The sequence below is a fragment of the Scyliorhinus torazame genome, chromosome 7 (genome assembly GCF_047496885.1).
Source record: "Scyliorhinus torazame isolate Kashiwa2021f chromosome 7, sScyTor2.1, whole genome shotgun sequence".
NCBI classification, from domain to species: domain Eukaryota; kingdom Metazoa; phylum Chordata; class Chondrichthyes; order Carcharhiniformes; family Scyliorhinidae; genus Scyliorhinus; species Scyliorhinus torazame.
The window spans coordinates 142,098,798-142,110,866 of record NC_092713.1 but is presented as its reverse complement, the minus strand read 5'-3'; the positions used below and the strand labels follow the sequence as shown (position 1 = coordinate 142,110,866).

General features: G+C 60.6%; 1 protein-coding gene across 3 annotated transcripts in view; it reads right to left on the bottom strand.

Moving 5' to 3' along the window:
• The window catches only part of acbd6 (acyl-CoA binding domain containing 6), a 404,556-nt gene that overhangs the window by 176,317 nt on the left and 216,170 nt on the right, over positions 1 to 12,069 (bottom strand). The window lies entirely within an intron of this gene.

Sequence of the window (12,069 nt, the reverse complement as noted above, 5' to 3'; positions counted from 1 at the left end):
CGACAGTATTCCCACCACACTGCGAGACAGTGCACCCAACACTGCGCGACAGTACTCCCACCACACTGCGAGACAGTGCTCCCCCACACAGCGAGACAGTGCTCCCCCACACAGCGAGACAGTGCTCCCCCACACAGCGAGACAGTACTCCCACCACACTGCGAGACAGTACTCCCACTACACTGCGCGACAGTGCTCCCCCTACACGGTGACCATGCTCCCCCCACACTGCGAGACAGTGCTCCCACACTGCGAGACAGTGCTTCCCCCCACACTGCGTGACAGTACTCCCCCCACTCTGCGAGACAGTACTCCCACCACACTGCGAGACAGTGCACCCCACACTGCAAGACAGTGCTCCCCCACACTGCGAGACAGTGCTCCCACACTGCGAGACAGTGCTCCCCCACACTGCGAGACAGTGCTCCCACACTGGGAGATAGTGCTTCCCCACACTGCGAGACAGTGCTCCCCACACTGCGAGACAGTGCTCCCCCACACTGCGAGACAGTGCTCCCCCACACTGCGAGACAGTGCTCCATCCACACTGCTCCACACAGACTGAGAGACAGTGCTCCATCCACACTGCTCCACACAGACTGAGAAACAGTGCTCCATCCACACTGCTCCACACAGACTGAGAGACAGTGCTAAATCCACACTGCTCCGCACAGACTGAGAGACTGTGCTCCATCCACACTGCTTCCCACAGACTGAGAGACAGTGTTTCTCCAACACTAACCCCTCACAGACTGAGAGACAGTGCTCCAACCACACTGCTCCACACAGACTGTGAGACAGTGCTCCCACCACACTGCGAGACAGTGCTCCCCTACACGGCGACCGTGCTGCCCCCACACTGCGAGACAGTGCTCCCCTACACGGCGACCGTGCTGCCCCCACACTGCGAGACAGTACTCCCACCACACTGCGAGACAGTACTCCCACCACACTGCAAGACAGTACTCCCACCACACTGCGAGATAGTACTCCCACCACACTGCGCGACAGTACTCCCACCACACTGCGCGACAGTACTCCCACCACACTGCGAGACAGTACTCTCACCACACTCCGCGACAGTACTCCCACCACACTGCGACACAGTACTGCCACCACACTGCGAGACAGTACTCCCACCACACTGCGAGACAGTACTCCCACCACACTACGCGACAGTACTCCCACCACCCTGCGCGACAGTGCTCCCCGTACACTGTGAACATGCTCCACTCACACTGCAAGACAGTGCTCCCCCCACACTGTGAGACAGTGCTCCCCCCACACTGCGAGACAGTGCTCCCACCACACTGCGATACAGTGCTCCCCACACTGCGAGACAGTACTCCCCACACTGCGCGACAGTACTCCCACAACACTGCGAGACAGTGCTCCACCACACTGCGAGACAGTTCTCCACGCACACTACGAGACAGTGCTCCACCCGCACTGCGAGACAGTTCTCCCACCACACTGCGAGACAGAGCTCCCCTCACACTGCGCGACAGTACTCCCACCACACTGCGAGACAGTACTCCCACCACACTGCGAGACAGTGCTCCCTCACACTGCGAGACAGTGCTCCCCACACTGCGAGACAGTGCTCCCCCACACTGCGAGACAGTGCTCCCCCACACTGCGAGACAGTGCTCCCCCACACTGCGAGACAGTGCTCTCCCACACTGCGAGACAGTGCTCCCCACACTGCGAGACAGTGCTCCCCACACTGCGAGACAGTGCTCCCCCACACTGCGAGACAGTGCTCCCCACACTGCGCGACAGTATTCCCACCACACTGCGAGACAGTGCACCCAACACTGCGCGACAGTACTCCCACCACACTGCGAGACAGTGCTCCCCCACAAAGCGAGACAGTGCTCCCCCACACAGCGAGACAGTGCTCCCCCACACAGCGAGACAGTACTCCCACCACACTGCGAGACAGTACTCCCACTACACTGCGCGACAGTGCTCCCCCTACACGGTGACCATGCTCCCCCCACACTGCGAGACAGTGCTCCCACACTGCGAGACAGTGCTTCCCCCCACACTGCGCGACAGTACTCCCCCCACTCTGCGAGACAGTACTCCCACCACACTGCGAGATAGTGCACCCCACACTGCAAGACAGTGCTCCCCCACACTGCGAGACAGTGCTCCCACACTGCGAGACAGTGCTCCCCCACACTGCGAGACAGTGCTCCCACACTGGGAGATAGTGCTTCCCCACACTGCGAGACAGTGCTCCCCACACTGCGAGACAGTGCTCCCCCACACTGCGAGACAGTGCTCCCCCACACTGCGAGACAGTGCTCCCCACACTGCGAGGCAGTGCTCCCCACACTGCGAGACAGTGCTCCCACCACACTGCGAGACAGTGCTCCCAACACTGCGCAACAGTACTCCCCCACACTGCGAGACAGTGCTCTCCCATACTGCGAGACAGTGCTCCCCACACTGCGAGACAGTGCTCCCCACACTGCGAGACAGTGCTCCCACACTGCGAGACAGTGCTCCCCACACTGCGCGACAGTATTCCCACCACACTGCGAGACAGTGCACCCAACACTGCGCGACAGTACTCCCACCACACTGCGAGACAGTGCTCCCCCACACAGCGAGACAGTGCTCCCCCACACAGCGAGACAGTGCTCCCCCACACAGCGAGACAGTACTCCCACCACACTGCGAGACAGTACTCCCACTACACTGCGCGACAGTGCTCCCCCTGCACGGTGACCATGCTCCCCCCACACTGCGAGACAGTGCTCCCCACACTGCGAGACAGTGCTTCCCCCCACACTGCGCGACAGTACTCCCCCCACTCTGCGAGACAGTACTCCCACCACACTGCGAGACAGTGCACCCCACACTGCAAGACAGTGCTCCCCCACACTGCGAGACAGTGCTCCCACACTGCGAGACAGTGCTCCCCCACACTGCGAGACAGTGCTCCCACACTGGGAGACAGTGCTTCCCCACACTGCGAGACAGTGCTCCCCACACTGCGAGACAGTGCTCCCCCACACTGCGAGACAGTGCTCCCCCACACTGCGAGACAGTGCTCCCCACACTGTGAGGCAGTGCTCCCCACACTGCGAGACAGTGCTCCCACCACACTGCGAGACAGTGCTCCCAACACTGCGCAACAGTACTCCCACCACACTGCGTGACAGTGCTCCCACACTGCGCGACAGTACTCCCACCACACTGCGCGACAGTACTCCCACTACACTGCGCGACAGTGCTCCCCCTACACGGTGACCATGCTCCCCCCACACTGCGAGACAGTGCATCCCACATTGCGAGGCAGTGCTCCCCCTACACGGCGACCGTGCTGCCCCCACACTGCGAGACAGTACTCCCACCACACTGCGAGACAGTACTCCCACCACACTGCAAGACAGTACTCCCACCACACTGCGAGATAGTACTCCCACCACACTGCGCGACAGTACTCCCACCACACTGCGCGACAGTACTCCCACCACACTGCGAGACAGTACTCTCACCACACTCCGCGACAGTACTCCCACCACACTGCGACACAGTACTGCCACCACACTGCGAGACAGTACTCCCACCACACTGCGAGACAGTACTCCCACCACACTACGCGACAGTACTCCCACCACCCTGCGCGACAGTGCTCCCCGTACACTGTGAACATGCTCCACTCACACTGCAAGACAGTGCTCCCCCCACACTGTGAGACACTGCTCTCCCCACACTGTGAGACAGTGCTCCACCCGCACTGCGATACAGTTCTCCCACCACACTGCGAGACAGAGCTCCCCTCACACTGCGCGACAGTACTCCCACCACACTGCGAGACAGTACTCCCACCACACTGCGAGACAGTGCTCCCTCACACTGCGAGACAGTGCTCCCCACACTGCGAGACAGTGCTCCCCCACACTGCGAGACAGTGCTCCCCCACACTGCGAGACAGTGCTCCCCCACACTGCGAGACAGTGCTCTCCCACACTGCGAGACAGTGCTCCCCACACTGCGAGACAGTGCTCCCCACACTGCGAGACAGTGCTCCCCCACACTGCGAGAGTGCTCCCCACACTGCGCGACAGTATTCCCACCACACTGCGAGACAGTGCACCCAACACTGCGCGACAGTACTCCCACCACACTGCGAGACAGTGCTCCCCCACACAGCGAGACAGTGCTCCCCCACACAGCGAGACAGTGCTCCCCCACACAGCGAGACAGTACTCCCACCACACTGCGAGACAGTACTCCCACTACACTGCGCGACAGTGCTCCCCCTACACGGTGACCATGCTCCCCCCACACTGCGAGACACTGCTCCCCACACTGCGAGACAGTGCTTTCCCCCACACTGCGCGACAGTACTCCCCCCACTCTGCGAGATAGTACTCCCACCACACTGCGAGACAGTGCACCCCACACTGCAAGACAGTGCTCCCCCACACTGCGAGACTGTGCTCCCACACTGCGAGACAGTGCTCCCCCACACTGCGAGACAGTGCTCCCACACTGGGAGATAGTGCTTCCCCACACTGCGAGACAGTGCTCCCCCACACTGCGAGACAGTGCTCCCCACACTGCGAGGCAGTGCTCCCCACACTGCGAGACAGTGCTCCCACCACACTGCGAGACAGTGCTCCCAACACTGCGCAACAGTACTCCCCCCACACTGCGAGACAGTGCTCTCCCACACTGCGAGACAGTGCTCCCCACACTGCGAGACAGTGCTCCCCACACTGCGAGACAGTGCTCCCCCACACTGCGAGACAGTGCTCCCCACACTGCGCGACAGTATTCCCACCACACTGCGAGACAGTGCACCCAACACTGCGCGACAGTACTCCCACCACACTGCGAGACAGTGCTCCCCCACACAGCGAGACAGTGCTCCCCCACACAGCGAGACTGCTCCCCCACACAGCGAGACAGTACTCCCACCACACTGCGAGACAGTACTCCCACTACACTGCGCGACAGTGCTCCCCCTACACGGTGACCATGCTCCCCCCACACTGCGAGACAGTGCTCCCCACACTGCGAGACAGTGCTTCCCCCCACACTGCGCGACAGTACTCCCCCCACTCTGCGAGACAGTACTCCCACCACACTGCGAGACAGTGCACCCCACACTGCAAGACAGTGCTCCCCCACACTGCGAGACAGTGCTCCCACACTGCGAGACAGTGCTCCCCCACACTGCGAGACAGTGCTCCCACACTGGGAGACAGTGCTTCCCCACACTGTGAGACAGTGCTCCCCACACTGCGAGACAGTGCTCCCCCACACTGCGAGACAGTGCTCCCCCACACTGCGAGACAGTGCTCCCCACACTGCGAGGCAGTGCTCCCCACACTGCGAGACAGTGCTCCCACCACACTGCGAGACAGTGCTCCCAACACTGCGCAACAGTACTCCCACCACACTGCGTGACAGTGCTCCCACACTGCGCGACAGTACTCCCACCACACTGCGCGACAGTACTCCCACTACACTGCGCGACAGTGCTCCCCCTACACGGTGACCATGCTCCCCCCACACTGCGAGACAGTGCATCCCACATTGCGAGGCAGTGCTCCCCCTACACGGCGACCGTGCTGCCCCCACACTGCGAGACAGTACTCCCACCACACTGCGAGACAGTACTCTCACCACACTCCGCGACAGTACTCCCACCACACTGCGACACAGTACTGCCACCACACTGCGAGACAGTACTCCCACCACACTGCGAGACAGTACTCCCACCACACTGCGAGACAGTACTCTCACCACACTCCGCGACAGTACTCCCACCACACTGCGACACAGTACTGCCACCACACTGCGAGACAGTACTCCCACCACACTGCGAGACAGTACTCCCACCACACTACGCGACAGTACTCCCACCACCCTGCGCGACAGTGCTCCCCGTACACTGTGAACATGCTCCACTCACACTGCAAGACAGTGCTCCCCCCACACTGTGAGACACTGCTCTCCCCACACTGTGAGACAGTGCTCCCCCCACACTGCGATACAGTACTCCCCCTACACGATGACCATGTTCGCCCCACACTGCGAGACAGAACTCCCACAACACTGCGAGACAGTGCTCCCCCCACACTGCGAGACAGTGCTCCCACCACACTGCGAGACAGTGCTCCCCCACACTGCGACACAGTACTCCCACTACACTGCGCGACAGTGCTCCCCCGACACGGTGACCATGCTCCCCCCACACTGCGAGACAGTGCTCCCCCCACACTGCGAGACAGTGCTCCCCCACACTGCGAGACAGTGCTCCCCACTCTGCGAGACAGTACTCCCACCACACTGCGAGACAGTGCACCCCACACTGCAAGACAGTGCTCCCACTACACGGTGACCATGCTCCCCCCACACTGTGAGACAGTGCTTCCCCCACACTGCGAGACAGTGCTCCCCACACTGCTCCCAGAGACCGTCAAACAGTGCTCCCCCCAAACTGTTCCCCACGGACTGAGAGACAGTGCTCCATCCACACTGCTTCCCACAGACTGAAAGACAGTGCTCCATCACACTGCTCCACACAGACCGAGAGACAGTGCTCCATCACACTGCTCCCCACAGACTGAGAGACAGTGCTCCATCCACACTGCTCCACACGGACTGAGAGACAGTGCTCCATCCACACTGCTTCCCACAGACTGAAAGACAGTGCTCCATCACACTGCTCCACACAGACCGAGAGACAGTGCTCCATCACACTGCTCCCCACAGACTGAGAGACAGTGCTCCATCCACACTGCTCCCCACAGACTGAGAGACAGTGCTCCATCCACACTGCTCCACACAGACTGAGAGACAGTGCTTCTCCCACACTAACCCTCACAGACTGAGAGACTGTGCTCCATCCACACTGCCTGAGAGACAGTGTTTCTCCCACACTAACCCCTCACAGACTGAGAGACAGTGCTCCATCCACACTGCTCCACACAGACTGTGAGACAGTGCACCCCCCACACTGCGAGACAGTGCTCCCACCACATTGTGAGACAGTGCTCCCCTGCACGGCGACCGTGCTGCCCCCACACTGCGAGACAGTACTCCCACCACACTGCGAGACAGTACTCCTACCACACTGCGAAACAGTACTCCCATCACACTGCGAGACAGTACTCCCACCACACTGCGAGACAGTACTCCCACCAAACTGCCAGACAGTACTCCCACCACACTGCGACACAGTACTCCCACCACACTGCGAGACAGTCCTCCCACCACACTGCGAGACAGTACTCCCACCACACTGCGAGACAGTACTCCCACCACCCTGCGCGACAGTGCTCCCCGTACACGGTGAACATGCTCCACCCACACTGCAAGACAGTGCTCCCCCCACACTGTGAGACAGTGCTCCCCCCACACTGTGAGACAGTGCTCCCCCACACTGCGAGACAGTGCTCCCAACACTCTGTGAGACAGTGCTCCCCCACACTGTGAGACAGTGCTCCCCACACTGCGAGACAGTGCTCCCAACACTGCGAGACAGTGCTCCCACACTGCGAGACAGTGCTCCCCCACACTGCGAGACAGTGCTCCCCACACTGCGCGACAGTACTCCCACCACACTGCGAGACAGTGCTCCCCACACTGCGAGACAGTGCTCCCCATACTGCGAGACAGTGCTCCCACCACACTGCGAGACAGTGCTCCCAACACTGCGCAACAGTACTCCCACCACACTGCGTGACAGTGCTCACACACTGCGCGACAGTACTCCCACCACACTGCGCAACAGTACTCCCACTACACTGCGCGACAGTGCTCCCCCTACACGGTGACCATGCTCCCCCCACACTGCGAGACAGTGCATCCCACATTGCGAGGCAGTGCTCCCCCTACACGGTGACCATGCTCCCCCCACACTGTGAGACAGTGCTCGCCCCACACTGCGAGACAGTACTCCCCACACTGCTCCCAGAGACCGTTAAACAGTGCTCCCCACAAACTGTTCCTCACGGACTGAGAGACAGTGCTCCATCCACACTGCTTCCCACAGACTGAAAGACAGTGCTCCATCCACACTGCTCCACACGACTGAGAGACAGTGCTCCATCCACACTGCTCCACACAGACTGAGAAACAGTGCTCCATCCACACTGCTCCACACAGACTGAGAGACAGGGCTAAATCCACACTGCTCCACACAGACTGAGAAACAGTGCTCCATCCACACTGCTCCACACAGACTGAGAGACAGTGCTCCATCCACACTGCTCCACACAGACTGAGAAACAGTGCTCCATCCACACTGCTCCACACAGACTGAGAGACAGTGCTAAATCCACACTGCTCCGCACAGACTGAGAGACTGTGCTCCATCCACACTGCTTCCCACAGACTGAGAGACAGTGTTTCTCCCACACTAACCCCTCACAGACTGAGAGACAGTGCTCCATCCACACTGCTCCACACAGACTGTGAGACAGTGCTCCACCCACACTGCGAGACAGTGCTCCCACCACACTGCGAGACAGTGCTCCCCTACACGGCGACCGTGCTGCCCCCACACTGCGAGACAGTGCTCCCCTACACGGCGACCGTGCTGCCCCCACACTGCGAGACAGTACTCCCACCACACTGCGAGACAGTACACCCACCACACTGCAAGACAGTACTCTCACCACACTGCGAGATAGTACTCCCACCACACTGCGCGACAGTACTCCCACCACACTGCGCGACAGTACTCCCACCACACTGCGAGACAATACTCTCACCACACTCCGCGACAGTACTCCCACCACACTGCGACACAGTACTGCCACCACATTGCGCGACAGTACTCCCACCACACTGCGAGACAGTACTCTCACCACACTCCGCGACAGTACTCCCACCACACTGCGACACAGTACTGCCACCACACTGCGAGACAGTACTCCCACCACACTACGCGACAGTACTCCCACCACCCTGCACGACAGTGCTCCCCGTACACTGTGAACATGCTCCACTCACACTGCAAGACAGTGCTCCCCCCACACTGTGAGACACTGCTCTCCCCACACTGTGAGACAGTGCTCCCCCCACACTGCGAGACAGTGCTCCCACCACACTGCGATACAGTGCTCCACCACACTGCGAGACAGTTCTCCACCCACACTGCGAGACAGTGCTCCACCCGCACTGCGAGACAGTTCTCCCACCACACTGCGAGACAGAGCTCCCCTCACACTGCGCGACAGTACTCCCACCTAACTGCGAGACAGTACTCCCACCACACTGCGAGACAGTGCTCCCTCACACTGCGAGACAGTGCTCCCCACACTGCGAGACAGTGCTCCCCCACACTGCGAGACAGTGCTCCCCCAGACTGCGAGACAGTGCTCCCCCAGACTGCGAGACAGTGCTCTCCCACACTGCGAGACAGTGCTCCCACACTGCGAGACAGTGCTCCCCACACTGCGAGACAGTGCTCCCCCACACTGCGAGACAGTGCTCCCCACACTGCGCGACAGTATTCCCACCACACTGCGAGACAGTGCACCCAACACTGCGCGACAGTACTCCCACCACACTGCGAGACAGTGCTCCCCCACACAGCGAGACAGTGCTCCCCCACACAGCGAGACAGTGCTCCCCACACTGCGCGACAGTACTCCCACCACACTGCGAGACAGTGCTCCCCCTACACGGTGACCATGCTCCCCCCACACTGCGAGACAGTGCTCCCCACACTGCAAGACAGTGCTTCCCCCCACACTGCGCGACAGTACTCCCCCCACTCTGCGAGACAGTACTCCCACCACACTGCGAGACAGTGCACCCCACACTGCAAGACAGTGCTCCCCCACACTGCGAGACAGTGCTCCCACACTGCGAGACAGTGCTCCCCCACACTGCGAGACAGTGCTCCCACACTGGGAGACAGTGCTTCCCCACACTGCGAGACAGTGCTCCCCACACTGCGAGACAGTGCTCCCCCACACTGCGAGACAGTGCTCCCCACACTGCGAGACAGTGCTCCCCACACTGCGAGACAGTGCTCCCACCACACTGCGAGTCAGTGCTCCCAACACTGCGCAACAGTACTCCCAACACTGCGCAACAGTACTCCCACCACACTGCGTGACAGTGCTCCCACACTGCGCGACAGTACTCCCACCACACTGCGCGACAGTACTCCCACTACACTGCGCGACAGTGCTCCCCCTACACGGTGACCATGCTCCCCCCACACTGCGAGACAGTGCATCCCACATTGCGAGGCAGTGCTCCCCCTACACGGCGACCGTGCTGCCCCCACACTGCGAGACAGTACTCCCACCACACTGCGAGACAGTACTCTCACCACACTCCGCGACAGTACTCCCACCACACTGCGACACAGTACTGCCACCACACTGCGAGACAGTACTCCCACCACACTGCGAGACAGTACTCCCACCACACTACGCGACAGTACTCCCACCACACTGCGAGACAGTACTCCCACCACACTGCGAGACAGTACTCCCACCACACTGCGCGACAGTACTCCCACCACACTGCGAGTCAGTACTCCCACCACCCTGCGCGACAGTACTCCCACCACACTGCGAGACAGTGCTCCCACCACACTGCGAGACAGTACTCCCACCACACTGCGAGACAGTACTCCCACCACACTACGCGACAGTACTCCCACCACACTGCGAGACAGTACTCCCACCACCCTGCGCGACAGTACTCCCACCACACTGCGAGACAGTACTCCCACCACACTGCGAGACAGTACTCCCACCACACTACGCGACAGTACTCCCACCACACTGCGAGACAGTACTCCCACCACCCTGCGCGACAGTGCTCCCCGTACACTGTGAACATGCTCCACTCACACTGCAAGACAGTGCTCCCCCACACTGTGAGTCACTGCTCTCCACACACTGTGAGACAGTGCTCCCCCCACACTGCGATACAGTACTCCCCCTACACGGTGACCCTGTTCGCCCCACACTGCGAGACAGAACTCCCACAACACTGCGAGACAGTGCTCCCCCATACTGCGAGACAGTGCTCCCACCACACTGCGAGACAGTGCTCCCCCACACTGCGCGACAGTACTCCCACTACACTGCGCGACAGTGCTCCCCGACACGGTGACCATGCTCCCCCCACACTGCGAGACAGTGCTCCCCCACACTGCGAGACAGTGCTCCCCCACTCTGCGAGACAGTACTCCCACCACACTGCGAGACAGTGCACCCCACACTGCAAGACAGTGCTCCCACTACACGGTGACCATGCTCCCCCACACTGTGAGACAGTGCTCCCCCACACTGCGAGACAGTGCTCCCCACACTGCTCCCAGAGACCGTGAAACAGTGCTCCCCCCAAACTGAGAGACAGTGCTCCATCCACACTGCTTCCCACAGACTGAAAGACAGTGCTCCATCCACACTGCTCCACACAGACTGAGAGACAGTGCTTCTCCCACACTAACCCTCACAGACTGAGAGACTGTGCTCCATCCACACTGCTCCACACAGACTGAGAGACAGTGCTCCATCACACTGCTCCCCACAGACTGAAAGAACGTGCTCGCTCCACAATGCTCCACACAGACTGAGAGACAGTGCTCCATCCACACTGCTCCACACAGACTGAGAGACAGTGCTCCATCCACACTGCTCCACACAGACTGAGAAACAGTGCTCCATCCACACTGCTCCACACAGACTGAGAGACAGTGCTCCATCCACAATGCTCCACACAGACTGAGAGACAGTGCTCCATCCACACTGCTCCGCACAGACTGAGAGACAGTGCTCCTCCCACACTAACCCTCACAGACTGAGAGACTGTGCTCCATCCACACTGCTTCCCACAGACTGAGAGACAGTGTTTCTCCCACACTAACCCCTCTCAGCCTGAGAGACAGTGCTCCGTCCACACTGCTCCACACAGACTGTGAGACAGTGCACCCCCCACACTGCGAGACAGTGCTCCCACCACACTGCGAGACAGTGCTCCCCTACACGGCGACCGTGCTGCCCCCACAGTGCGAGACAGTACTCCCACCACACTGCGAGACAGTACTCCCACCACACTGCGAGA